The sequence below is a fragment of the Rhinopithecus bieti genome, unplaced genomic scaffold (genome assembly GCF_001698545.2).
Source record: "Rhinopithecus bieti isolate Rb0 unplaced genomic scaffold, ASM169854v2 scaffold_11710, whole genome shotgun sequence".
Taxonomy (NCBI): domain Eukaryota; kingdom Metazoa; phylum Chordata; class Mammalia; order Primates; family Cercopithecidae; genus Rhinopithecus; species Rhinopithecus bieti.
The window spans coordinates 250,316-263,405 of record NW_016806876.1 but is presented as its reverse complement, the minus strand read 5'-3'; the positions used below and the strand labels follow the sequence as shown (position 1 = coordinate 263,405).

The 13,090-nt window shown below is 39.9% G+C and overlaps 1 long non-coding RNA gene across 3 annotated transcripts in view; it reads left to right on the top strand.

The window, feature by feature from the left end:
* Nucleotides 1-6,324, top strand: part of LOC108533543 (uncharacterized) — a 44,548-nt gene extending 38,224 nt beyond the window's left edge. For all 3 annotated transcript variants that reach the window (XR_001886759.1, XR_001886758.1, XR_001886757.1), the window contains 3 exons: nt 3,055-3,211; nt 4,648-4,754; nt 6,233-6,324. This is a non-coding gene — a long non-coding RNA (uncharacterized LOC108533543). The remainder of the gene's footprint in view (nt 1-3,054; nt 3,212-4,647; nt 4,755-6,232) is intronic.
* Nucleotides 6,325-13,090: the final 6,766 nt, after the last annotated feature.

The window sequence follows — 13,090 nt, the reverse complement described above, 5'->3', positions numbered from 1 at the left end:
CTCATTGTTCAGTTCCCACCTATGAGTGAGAACATGCGGTGTTTGGTTTTCTGTTCTTGTGATAGTTTGCTAAGAATGATGGTTTCCAGCTGCATCCATGTCCCTACAAAGGACGCAAACTCATCCTTTTTTATGGCTGCATAGTATTCCATGGTGTATATGTGCCACATTTTCTTAATCCAGTCTGTCACAGATGGACATTTGGGTTGATTCCAAGTCTTTGCTATTGTGAATAGTGCCGCAATAAACATACGTGTGCATGTGTCTTTGTAGTAGAATAATTTATAATCCTTTGGGTATATACCCAGTAGTGGGATGGCTGGGTCATATGGTATATCTAGTTCTAGATCCTTGAGGAATTGCCATACTGTTTTCCATAATGCCGGGCGCCCCTCCCCCAGCCTCGCTGCTGCCTTGCGGATAGATCACCGCAGACTGCTGTGTTAGCAATGAGGGAGGCTCCGTGGGCATGGGACCCTCCTGGCCAGGTGTGGGATATATTCTCCTGGTGTGCCCGTTTGCTTAAAGCGCAGTATTGGGGTGGGAGTTACCCGATTTTCCAGGTGTTGTGTGTCTCAGTTCCCCTGGCTAGGAAAAGGGATTCCCTTCCCCTTGCGCTTCCCAGGTGAGGCGATGCCTCGCCCTGCTTCAGCTCTTGCTGGTTAGGCTGCAGCAGGTGACCAGCACCGATTGTCCGACACTCCCTAGTGAGATGACCCCAGTGCCTCAGTTGAAAATGCAGAAATCACCGGTCTTCTGTGTCGCTCGCGCTGGGAGTTGGAGACTGGAGCTGTTCCTATTCGGCCATCTTGCTCCGCCCCAGGAAGCGTGAGTTTCAAAGAGATTGTATAACCTGCCCAAGGTAGCAAGTTAGAAGCAAAGATATATTTAAATATATTTTCATACACACATGTGCAAAGTATGCTGCATTGATAAAGAATGTAGGCTCTGGCACAGGTGTGGTGACTCATGTCTGTAATTCCAGCACTTTGGGAAGCCGAAAGTGGACAGATCAGTTGAGGTCTGGAGTTTGAGACCAGCTTGGCCAACAGAGGGACACCCTGTCTCTACTAAAAATACAAAAATTAGCTGTGCGTGGTGGTGCACACCTGTAATCTCAGCTACTCAGGAGGCTGAGGCAGTAGAATTGCTTGAACCCAGGAGAGGGAGGTTGCAGTAAGCTGGGATCATGCCACTGCACTCCAGCCTGGGTGACAGAGCAAGATTCCATCTCAACAAAAAAGAAATGAAAAGAAAAGAAAGCTGTGAAGATAGACTCACAGACTCATATGTAAAAGTAGATGCTAATACTACATGTGTGGCCTTGGGCAAATTATTTACCTTCTCTTAGCCACAAGTTTCTGTGAACTCCTAGTGTTGTTGGGAAGATCAAATGACACATGTGAAGTCTCACCGCTACTTAGCACAAGGCATGTGCTCAGTAATATTAACTATTACTATGATACAAAACAACTATATGCATATTACTGGTACAACACATCTCCGCATTCAAAAAAATATTAAGATCGCTTACATCAAGGAAAATGCTAATATACTTTAAAAGAGCCACTTGTGAAATATTCTATGAATTCTGTGTTCTTGTTGGACTTTTTTTCTGAAATAGCACAATGTATGGCCAATTACAAGGAAAACACGGAGTTCATAAAATATTTTTAATATGTGTGACACAATGACATTCAGGTTTTGTGACATTCAGTGATACGGTAGATGAATAAGAGAATCCATTTCCCCTAGGGGTAGTCAGAGCTAATGACCCTATCATTAAAGATCTCTATACATGGGAATAATCAATCAGCCACATGCAGACGGCATACTTTCTTTCTTTCTTTCTTTTTTTTTGGAGACAGAGTTTCACTCTTGTTGCCCAGGCTGGAGTGCAATGGTGTGATAGCCACTCACTGCAACCTCCACCTCCCGGGTTCAAGTGATTCTCCTGCCTCAGTCCCCCAAGCAGTTGGGATTACAGGCACCCACCACCATGCCCGGCAAACTTTTTGCATTTTTAGTAGAGATGGGGTTTCACCATGTTGGCCACGCTGGTCTCAAACTCCTAATCTCAGGTGATCCACCCACCTCGGCCTCCCAAATTGCTGGGATTATAGGCTTGAGCCACCACACCCAACCGAAAGGCATACTTTCTAACTGCCACATTTGGTATGCAATAGAAAATGAAAACACAGACACACACAATCTCACACAGAAACATAAGGGAAGCAGTTAACATACTCAGACAGTCACTCTGTACAGATCACATAGCTCACAGTGCACACCACCACAGTCCTGGAATGTTTGTCACAAAGCCAAGACAAAGACCATCACACTACCAACAGAAATCAGCCTCTTATTTCACACTGATTATGAAGAAGTACAGGAGTGTCAATTACAATGAAGAAAATCAGCAGAAGGAGATGAGACAGGACATCCTCAAGCAAATGTCTTTTTCATCATAGCAGCCTAACAGCCTTAGAACAGTAGATTTTGATGCTAGAATACTGATTACACAGGAGACAGGAGTGTCTCTGAATGGCTTTTATTTTTTCTTTTCTGGAGTTAATAGCTAACTTGCAACAGATAATTCAAATCACTTATATTCCAAGGTAACTAGCAGTCTATAAATTATAAAAACTGATAGACATTAAAGGAACCATTATGAGATCCAGCTGGCTCACACTTTATTATATCATTACAAATTCAATTCCCAAATATAACCCCCTTTCAAAAGTTGTATTTTCAAAGACTTTAATGTAGTGGGAAAATGCTCAATTACATTACATTAAAAAACAGATCCTAATAATCCAAAGATAAAATTGGCATGAGTACATTTTAGATCATACCACATGTACTGAGGAGTTCTATATTACAAAGGAAATCTCTATACAAATGCTACCTAAGTGGCTGACCGGGTGGAAGAATTATCCATACTTACTTTATTTCTGTACATGTTTCCACATTTTTATATATTCTACAATGAAATAAATATTGCAAAAAAACCAAGAAAGAGAATCACTTATTCTGTTGGCTCTCCTTCATCAGGGAAGATATTTCTGGCACACTGAAGAAGGTAATTTCGAAGAATCAGACCCCTCAAGGGATGCTGCACACCACGGCACATTTCTACCAAGTCTTTCAAAATGTCCTTCCTGGACTGAGGAAATGACTTGACATATACAGCTCCAACTGTGATCAAAAGGTAACTAGGAGAAGTATGAAGAAATGCTGATTAGAAATAAAATATTCAAATTAAGAATTTGATTATTTCCAAACACATGGAAGAAAACATTAAATAAACAAGACAGGAACCCTGTTGTTTTCTCCTGCGTGATAAGGAAAATATCTGATTTAAAATATAACCACTGACTGACCTGTAAAAAAACTATATACGTACACACACATGCACACATACACACAGACATATACTGTATATATGCAAGATAGATATTACCTTTAAACATATTAGGAAGAGAATAATTGTCATATTAATTTTTCTAACAATCAGGACGTTAAACAAAATAGCAAGCACGTCCATTTTTCTATTTCCAAAATTCCTCAAATAGCCACAAAAACATAAATCGAGTTACTCTAAAACAAATAAGGGAGTATCTACCAAAATGTTAGTCCTAATTTGTTAAGAAATTACCCTTAGGCCGGGCGCGGTGGCTCAAGCCTGTAATCCCAGCACTTTGGGAGGCCGAGACGGGCAGATCACGAGGTCAGGAGATCGAGACCATCCTGGCTAATACGGTGAAACCCCGTCTCTACTAAAAAAATACAAAAAACTAGCCGGGCGACGAGGCGGGCGCCTGTAGTCCCAGCTACTGGGGAGGCTGAGACAGGAGAATGGCGTGAACCCGGGAGGCGGAGCTTGCAGTGAGCTGAGAGCTGGCCACTGCACTCCAGCCTGGGCGGCAGAGCAAGACTCCGTCTCAAAAAAAAAAAAAAAAAAAAAAAATTACCCTAAAAAAAAAAACTCAAAAAGAAAAAAAAAAAGAAATTACCCTTAAAACAGATACTCATAAAGGACATAACATAAAGTGGGAAATAGAGACACAAAAGTCCTTTGATTTGTAATTACTCACAGGCTTGGGATAACGTTTCCAGCATACTGTACAAGTTCACAGAGATCTGCCACTTTCCTTCCTTTAGCAAACTCATCTGTCAGGCAGACCTCCAAGTAGTGCAGTTCATCAGAAATGGTCATATCTTTTAATTATGATTAAGGACTAAAAATAAAGATAAGTCAACCTAAGCAAAACTTTGAAACTTGTTGAAGTCATTATTAACTACTGGGCAGGTATCTTAAGTTTTAGTCCTTTAAGAGAGTGTTCAAGTGAAGACAGAATTTTAGCTAGACTTTTCTTACTTTAAGTATTTTAAAGCATGTGTGGTGAAACAAAGCAGTAAATACAATGGTTACCTGTCAGACTGTGAATGGGTTTTGAAATGGCAAATGGTTAAATTCCTGTCCATTTGAGGCTGCTGCGTAACAACATCTAAGCATTAAAGAACCAACTGCGGCATAGCCTGAATATCCTCACGAAGGGTCTGAAAATTGACATGCACCGACAACACACTTAAAGACATTGAAACATAGGAAAGGAGTACTCTCAAAGTGTTTTTCTCACTTAGCACATCTGCGTGGAGAAGGAGTGCCATGTGACTCAGATAACGAAGAATAAGATAACTCCAGACAAACTTCATAAAGAACAAACAAAATCAGCCTTATCAAGAAAAAGGTATGGTCCAAATGTTTGGTCCTCAACATTCAAAAGATACAAAGTTGATAGTAGCTCTTTGGTGATAACAGAGAAGTCCAGAGTTCACCAAGCACATTAGAAGCATGTTTCAGAGCATTCCTAAGCTTGTTTTTGTCCTACAGAAATACCAAGAGAAGAGATGAGAATGCTCAATTTAAATAAACATTTATCTTGGTTATACAAACTCTTTACATCAAGGACTTGTTACACAGTTTTAAAAGTATACAGCACTTAAACATGATTTTAACCACATAAAAAAAATCAACTTTAGATCATTTCACCTTGCCGTATCTACTAAAAAGAAAAAGATGCATGACTCTTAGTAAGATTTACATAGCTAGGACTGCAAGCTTCTTAATACAAGGCTCATCTTTTCAACCTATAGAGACTAGTAAACTAGCTCCTTTCATCACGTTTTACCTGCAATCAAGAGAACTGGCATACTGATTCAGGTGAAGCAAGATACTATCCTGACATGGCTTTGTCATGGGTTAAAGACTCTTCTGAGCTGTCTGAAATGACTATCCATGTAAATTTGCTTTCCTCTTGCATTTTTCAAACCTTCACAATGCCCATATGTTCCACTTACCTCTGAAGTACAAGCAATTCAGTGAGACAGAGGAAACACTATCCATACATAGGAAGAGAAAGAAGCAAGCAATAGCAAACCCATCTTCTCCATTCCAAGACATTTATTTTTCATTCCCAATTTGTTGGGAATGAAACCAATAAAAGACACCAGAGCATACTTTTATGCTTTAGAAAACATAGTAAGACATTTTACAAAGGTAAGACAGCATCATCTTCATCACAGTAATTTATAGCTTAAAGTACCAACAAATTTGGCTCAATTCCTTACATTTTAATCCACAGAATCTACAGTATCTACACAGATTATCACTTACTTTATCCTTTAGAATATGAAAATATGTAAATAAGTTTTAAGTATAATTTTTAAGCTAGCTTATCTATTCAGGAAAGAAAGTTTTGAAGATATTTAGAAAAAAGCTGAATAATTCAATTGCAAAGCATTTAAATCCATTCATTCAACAAATATTTACAGAGTACCTATTATATGCTAAGTACTCCTCAGGTCTGAGGTATAGAACCAAGGAGGCTAGTAATTCTGGTCAGACACTGGTGTGGTAATATTACAGTAATACGTAAATAAAAGGAAGGGTCTCTTGTATTTATGAGCATGTATTCTAGTAGGGAAGACAGACAATCCCAAATCATAAATATACATGTGAGTAAAAAAAAAATAAATATACAGGGCTCTTTGTTGAAATTGCTCCACACAGTGCTTGAGGGACGTGAGACTGAAGATACACGCTGGTGGGCAGTGAAGATTAGATTTACCAGAAACAGTGGTACCACCTAACTCTAGAAAACACTGCACATGCTTCCTAAGAACACACAAACTGCAACTATGCTTCCCACATTTCCATTCTTACCAGGCATCTCTTCATTTGGAGTGACTGGACCTTCACAGCCTGTATGGCTTCATCCAAGAGCTTCTGCTCATCCTGAGGGGACTGCTGCATTGTAGGCTGAAAAAATAAAAAATGCCACTGACGTCTAAAGGACATTCTTGTAGCAAATATGTTATTTCTATAGTTCTAGCCATAGTCCTTCTCCAAGACTGTCACAAAAGGATCAATCCAGCTCTATACCTCAGACCCATTTACCAATTATTGACAGCTGCTGCACACAGAGTCATGCCCCATCACTGAAGTTAACAGAGTAAGACTGACAAAGGAGAACAGTATGTGTACAGAGAATTGCCTCTCCCTCAGAAACTGACTCAACATTCTTGTAGTAGGCTGGCATCAAAGAAACTTGCAGTGGTAGTTCATGGCTGTGTTCTGCTAACACACTCTGAATCCAGCCCAGACATAGCCATCTGACCAATCGAAATCTTGTGATAGGTATAGCCGAAACCAGTCTCTAAAGCCTCTCTTTTCCCCTAGACTACTTATCATCTGCATTTCAATCTATTCTTAGACAAACTAAGGAACTAGTTTATGAGATCACTGACCATTAATATGCACTATTTACTATGACATTTACATCCTCATTACTATAATTTATTCCCAAGTAAATGTCTTTTACTTTAGAGAGTCTTTGTGTGTTTGTTGTTTAGGTTTACACATGTGGTGTCGTAAATGGGACCTGAAAAGTTTGCTATGGGAAGGAACTGGTGATTCTCGGAGCACATAAGCAGTCCTCACTTTACACCGCTGAGTGCTCTGCTCCTGTAAGTCACCATTTCTGCCCTGGTGAATCTTCCCTCAGGTTAAGGATCTGTTACTTTGATACAGGATTTTTGACATTGTTGGGATCTGGTTTGAATAAGGCTACTTTAATAAAAGACCATCTATCCCTCCTAGGATAATAAAAGGGCTTTTGTCTATTCTGTTAAGACTTTTCTGCTGTCAAGACAAATATCTTTCTGGATTGAGCACTCTTATTTTGTGCCAAACTTACCTTCTGTCTGTGAAGCATTTATTTTCTGGTTTGCACACCTAGTTTAATATTTTGCTTGATTTACATATTTTTGTGAACATTTTAATCCTGGTTTCCTGTGAATTGGTTTGACTTTTTCCCCTTGCTTGTTTCAAAAAGATGGCACTAGTAAAGTAGTTGCCACTATTGAAAACACTAGTCTAAACTCCTGGTATTTTCTTACAAGATTTATAGGATTTTCTTTGCTCTCTAGCTATTAATAAGAAACAGAATGTGATTCTCAATCATGAAGGCATGGTAGGTTTTCCTGAACTCCCGATGATTACATATTATGATGCATTCTTTGGCACTTTTTAAAATTAATAGGCAAAATTACATCAGAAAAAAATGTAGGTCTAAATGATTGTTATTTTTAAAACTCACAACTATAGAGTTAACATATGGAGTCCTCTAGGTTCTCTGTCTCTCTAATTTTTCCTGCCAGCTGTGTATCTGTTTACCTTTCTACTGGTGTTGAGATAAAACTCACTGCATATGGTATTCCAATCAAGATTTTTTTAAACTTTATTTCCATGTTTATTACATGTTTATAACTTGATGTTAAGTACATATTAGAATAGACTTAACATACAACTTGGGAGAAAAGCTGACATTCTCCACTGAGTGGGTTAAAAAGGAATGTAAAACTACAAAATACTTAAGTGTGAGTTTCAAATTAAGGCAAACAGAGCAATGAATACCTTATCATTTTCTAATGTTCCAAGATTAATTTCATTGTAAAATTGTTTGATAACAATTTAAGAAGCGAAAATAAGGGATACTCACAAAAACCATTTTACTTTAATTATAGGGCACAAATAAGAGTCTTAACAGAGAAATCCTACCTCCAATTTAAAATATAAATACTTGATGATATAATGAATCAAGGAGGATTAATTAATGTGAATTGAAAATCTAATGACTTAAATCCATAAATGCTATTTGCTTTTGTCTGGAAGAGTTAGGCTGATTTAAGGGTGACACACAGCAGAGTTCTATTTGACATTCATGTTAACCATTTGGTGCTCAGAATGAAGATGGCCAAATACCAAGTGCTTAGTGACAGAAAGTCGGAATTAATCCGTTCCAAGTGACTAAGAGCCAATAGAATTAATCTCCATCTCCTGATTTATGGTCGTGAACAAATTGATAGCTTTTTTCACTGCACGTTTCAAAATGAAACTCTATTCTGCAGCTGGTGAAATTCACAGAACATAGAGAATACTGTCTGTAGTATAATTTCAATGTTTAAATGGTTTAAATACAAAATTATGGATGATTATCAAAACTATTATTGGTAATAGTTTATTCTGATTCCGTACACACCCCTTAGCACATTTTGTGAAGAAATGTGTGTTTTTTAAATTATTACCTATGTTTACTCAAATACATTAAAAATCATTTTAAAATTATTTTCTACCATGGATTGCAGAAGACTCTTACTAAAAGTGAATAATGCTTATTGTTCTCACTAAGTGTTTATAGAGAATCATCTGAAAAACATATTCTTTCTAATATCACTTAGAAAAAACATTTAATGAAGATAACTCACTTCTAATTACATTATTCTAGTGATAAAACATTTCTTCATGTAGCTATTTGAAACAGATGATTTATGGGTTCTCAATTTTTAAATTTCTCATTTAATGTCATGTTAAAACGTTTCTAAATCAGTGTTCCAGTATCAGATGCTTAAATTAGAAAAAAAGGACAAAAGAGAAAATTCCGTATCAATTATTTAGCCTCCTCCCTTCCCTAGAAAACATTTCCCTTTAAATGCAAGGCACACTCCATTTCTTAGAACAGAGATCAGGAAAATTTTGTGTGATTGTTTGTAAAGGGCCAGATAATAAACATTTTGGTCTTTGTGAATCTCATTCGGTTTCTATTGCAGCTGTTTACCTTTGGCTGGTGTAGTGGGAAAGCAGCTGTAGACAGACTGCTCTTATAAAAAAAAAATCCAAATTTGACCTTCGGGCCAACTGCTGCCTCAGAAGAACAGATCTGCATATATAAAAGAATCATTTGAAAGAAACTGGTCTCTAGTCAGATGTGATGTCTGATCCAGATTCAGAATCTAGTAGCTAATCACTCTAGAACCTTTTGATGTCAAGCACTTTGAATTTAGCCAATTTTCTGCTTTTAGTTAAGATTCTTCTACTGAAACACATGTCATGCTTTTCATTGGAGATAATTTATCTTTATTTAAGAATGTGCTTAGGTATTATTTATTGAGGGGATTCTGTTTAAAATTAATAAATAGTGTCCATAGAATTTAATATCCAATTTAATTTTTAAAGACAATAAAAATATAATAGAATCAAAACATTTAAAGTAAGTACACTCAGTACCCACTCTGGTTATTCATTTAAGTCACACCAACTATAGAATATGAAATATAGGCCGGGCGTGGTGGCTCACGCCTGTAATCCCAGCACTTTGGGAGGCAGAGGTGGGCAGATCACGAGGTCAGGAGATTGAGACCATCCTGGCTAACACGGTGAAACCCCGTCTCTACTAAAAATACAAAAAATTAGCCAGGCGTGGTGGTGAGCGCCTGTAATCCCAGCTTCTCAGGAGGCAGAGGCAGGAGAATGGTGTGAACCCAGGAGGCAGAGCTTGCAGTGAGCCGAGATCACGCCACTGCACTCCTGCCTGGGTGAGAGCGAAACTCCATCTCAAAAAAAGAAATTTAAAAATGTAAAAAAGAATATGAAAAATAAATTTGGAAGTGTAATTACTTTAAAATACACTACTTCCACTTTTGTCAGTATTTTACATTTATGTATATATTCTAGAGTGGAAGCAGAAATTCTCTCTAAAAACATTATCTCCTAAAATCTTGAGGTGCCTATTAGAGCCACAGGCAATCTCTGACATACAAAATTGCAGTACAGGCCTTTCAAATTTGGCATTTCACCGGTACAATACAATGGCCAAGATATATAATAACTGTAAAGTGCCTAGACATTCCAGTAAGAATCATTATTTTATTTAATGTGGAATGATTAATATATATTCTACAGGCACTGCTGTTACTAATTCTATAGGGTATGTCCTGATACAATTCAAATTGTACAATAACATAAACAACTTTGTTAAGGCCATGTTTTATTTGCTGATTAATGGACAAAAGGCAATGTAATTTATTTTCAACTATTTTCTTGAAAGTCGGTGCTCATAAAAATCATGAAATGTTGGAAGGACTGTTAGATTACTGAAACTTTAAATATATCTTACACAATCTTGTTTGTACAAAAATACAAGTTAAATATAAACATAAAGCAATCATGAAAATTTTATGCAAATCTGTTTTATGTGAAAGTTATATATAAAAGTTGTATATGTCAGTTATATATAAAAGTTTCTCAGTTCTGTTATTTGTGAAAAGATCAATACCAGATTTAATGACTGTCTACTGGCATAGGGCCCTAAAAAACTTACTTTAGCACTAATCTTTTAAATGGTTAAGGGCATTTCCTAATTTGAGATCACCTAAACAGTGGGAAAAAAAATGAAAGGGCAGTATGTCCATAAACCAACAAATAATTTGGCTGGAATATATCATAAAACACAAACCCCACACATCTGTACAATAAACATGTATTACACACACACACATGCAACACACACCCAGTCATAAAACAAAGCCCAATGAGATGCTGCTTCCAGTTCAGTATTCACCTGTGCATTTTTTTTACGTCATCAGTTGAGTAGCCTTTTGTCACCTTGCCATTCTTGAAGACAGTATGGAGATCATGACCATATTCCTCAAGGTCTCCTTTTCTTTCCTCCAGTGTAGCAAAATTCTCTGCTGGCATCCTATGTAAAGATAATTGTCCCTTTGGGACTTTTGTTGGAATTCCACTCGCAGGAGCCTCAGGCTGTATCTGTCTGGCCAAGTTCACCTAGATGGTGGAGACAACCAGGCCTGCCTTGGGAACCCAGGAACCTTAGCCTCAGTCTCTTCATATTTAGAAAAGGACTTTTCATATTTTGAAAAAACTGAACACAAGGAGATAGCAGCCCTTAGTGATGAATGAGGGCTGGAGCAGGTTTGGGGTGCAGCAGCTGTGTGCCAGGTGGGCTTGGGCAGGAACCTCTCAGACTTAGTTTCCTCATCCCTGAGTAACAACAAAAACAGTAACAATAAAAGTGTTGACATTTACAAGGTGTCCAAAAGATTATAGAATATTATGTGTAGAAATCAGCTGCACCATCCCTGATAAAGTCAGAACCCAAGAAATTCTAGCTCCTACTTCTTCCATCATCATCTCTAGGAAGTAAGGTTATGAGAGATTTACTGAGCAACACTTTTTCCTCATTTCTCTTAGCAACATCACTAGTAACTTTTAAACACCAGCAAGCCAAACGTCCGATGCAAATGAAATCCTGCCCTTAAAGAACCATGGCTGGGCAGCATGGGCCCAGGTGTGGGCCCCATGTTGGTCAGCGGAGGGCAGGAGGCTGAATGGCACTGGGCACTCTGCCCAGTGGGAAATTGAGCTCTCTCCTCCCAGAGACTCAGGCCAGAAGAAGGCACTGAGGTGGCCTTTCAGGAAGCAGAAGGCTAGAACACCTTGCAGAGGACCTTGACTTAGCCTTCAGGGCACCTGAGAGGGCTGGGCCAGTGCCAGCTTCCCTCACTTCCCCCTCTCCACAGGAGAACCCGGCAGCAGGTGACAGTTGGGTCTGAGGCTGCCAGTCACTCACCAGGGGCTGTGGGTACCTTCAATATGGCCTTTTTTGAAGAAGTGGCTCAAGCAGATCCTTGGAACATCTCACTCCAGGCCCAGGTGTGGAGGGGAGTCACGGGCTCGCCTGTGCTTGGGACCTCCTCTGTGATGTGCTTTCTTCCACCTCCCCATGGACAGGCCCAGATGCCCTAACGATCAGCCCAGTATGGAGCCTACAGGAGTGTGAACAGAACCATTTGGCACCCAGGAAGGAAGCGAGTGCCTGGTGAGCACAGGGCCAGGCCCTAGGCCCCTGTCCAGAAATGTGCTCCTTGCAGCCCAGTCTCGAGGTGGAGGTGTCCTGTGTGCACACGCAGTCCCTGGTGTGTTCTCCCTGGGGGTCATCCAGCTGCACATCTAGGACAAGGTGGCCATTACTCTGGACACTGTGGCAGGCAGGGGATGGGGAGATGGGGTAGCCCGCGAAGCTCAGTGCCCTGCCTTGGGCCCCTTCTGCTCCGAGGCCTCCCTACTCTGGGTTCTCTGCACCCTGAGACACTGCCCTGAAGTCAGACAGAAGCAAATGAGCTCCTCTGCCAAGGCTGCCCTCTCCCATGCTGACTGATGACTCCCTAGAGGGGGACTCAGGCACCCGGGGCTGGGGACAATTTCTTTGGGTGGATGCCCAGGAGTTCAGGCTGGCCGGTGCATCCCATTCCTCCATGTGCATGAGACAAGGCAGGGCAGAAATGACACAGGCACCACCTTTTCTTCTGCATTCCTGCAAAGTGGTTTCTGCAGGTCCCGCTGATACGGTTAAGTAGCTTCACTAGGGAAGGGCTTTGGAAGCGGCACTGGTAGGTTTGGGGTTGCAGTGAGAGGAACTACAAGGTGTCCAAAAGGTACAAGGTGTCCTACAAGGTTCCAGGGTACACCATGGAACTACAAGGAGAGGGTGGTCTCTTAGCAGATGGCTGGATGTCTGCCTACAGACCCAGAACCGATGACATATCAGGGGGTCATGGCTGGCTGGCAGGGACTCACTGATTCAGGTGAAAGCCCGGTGTGTATGCGGTGATGCAGCCTTGCAGGTCCTCAGCCATGATCACAAACAAGCAGGTGAGGTTTCCGTGC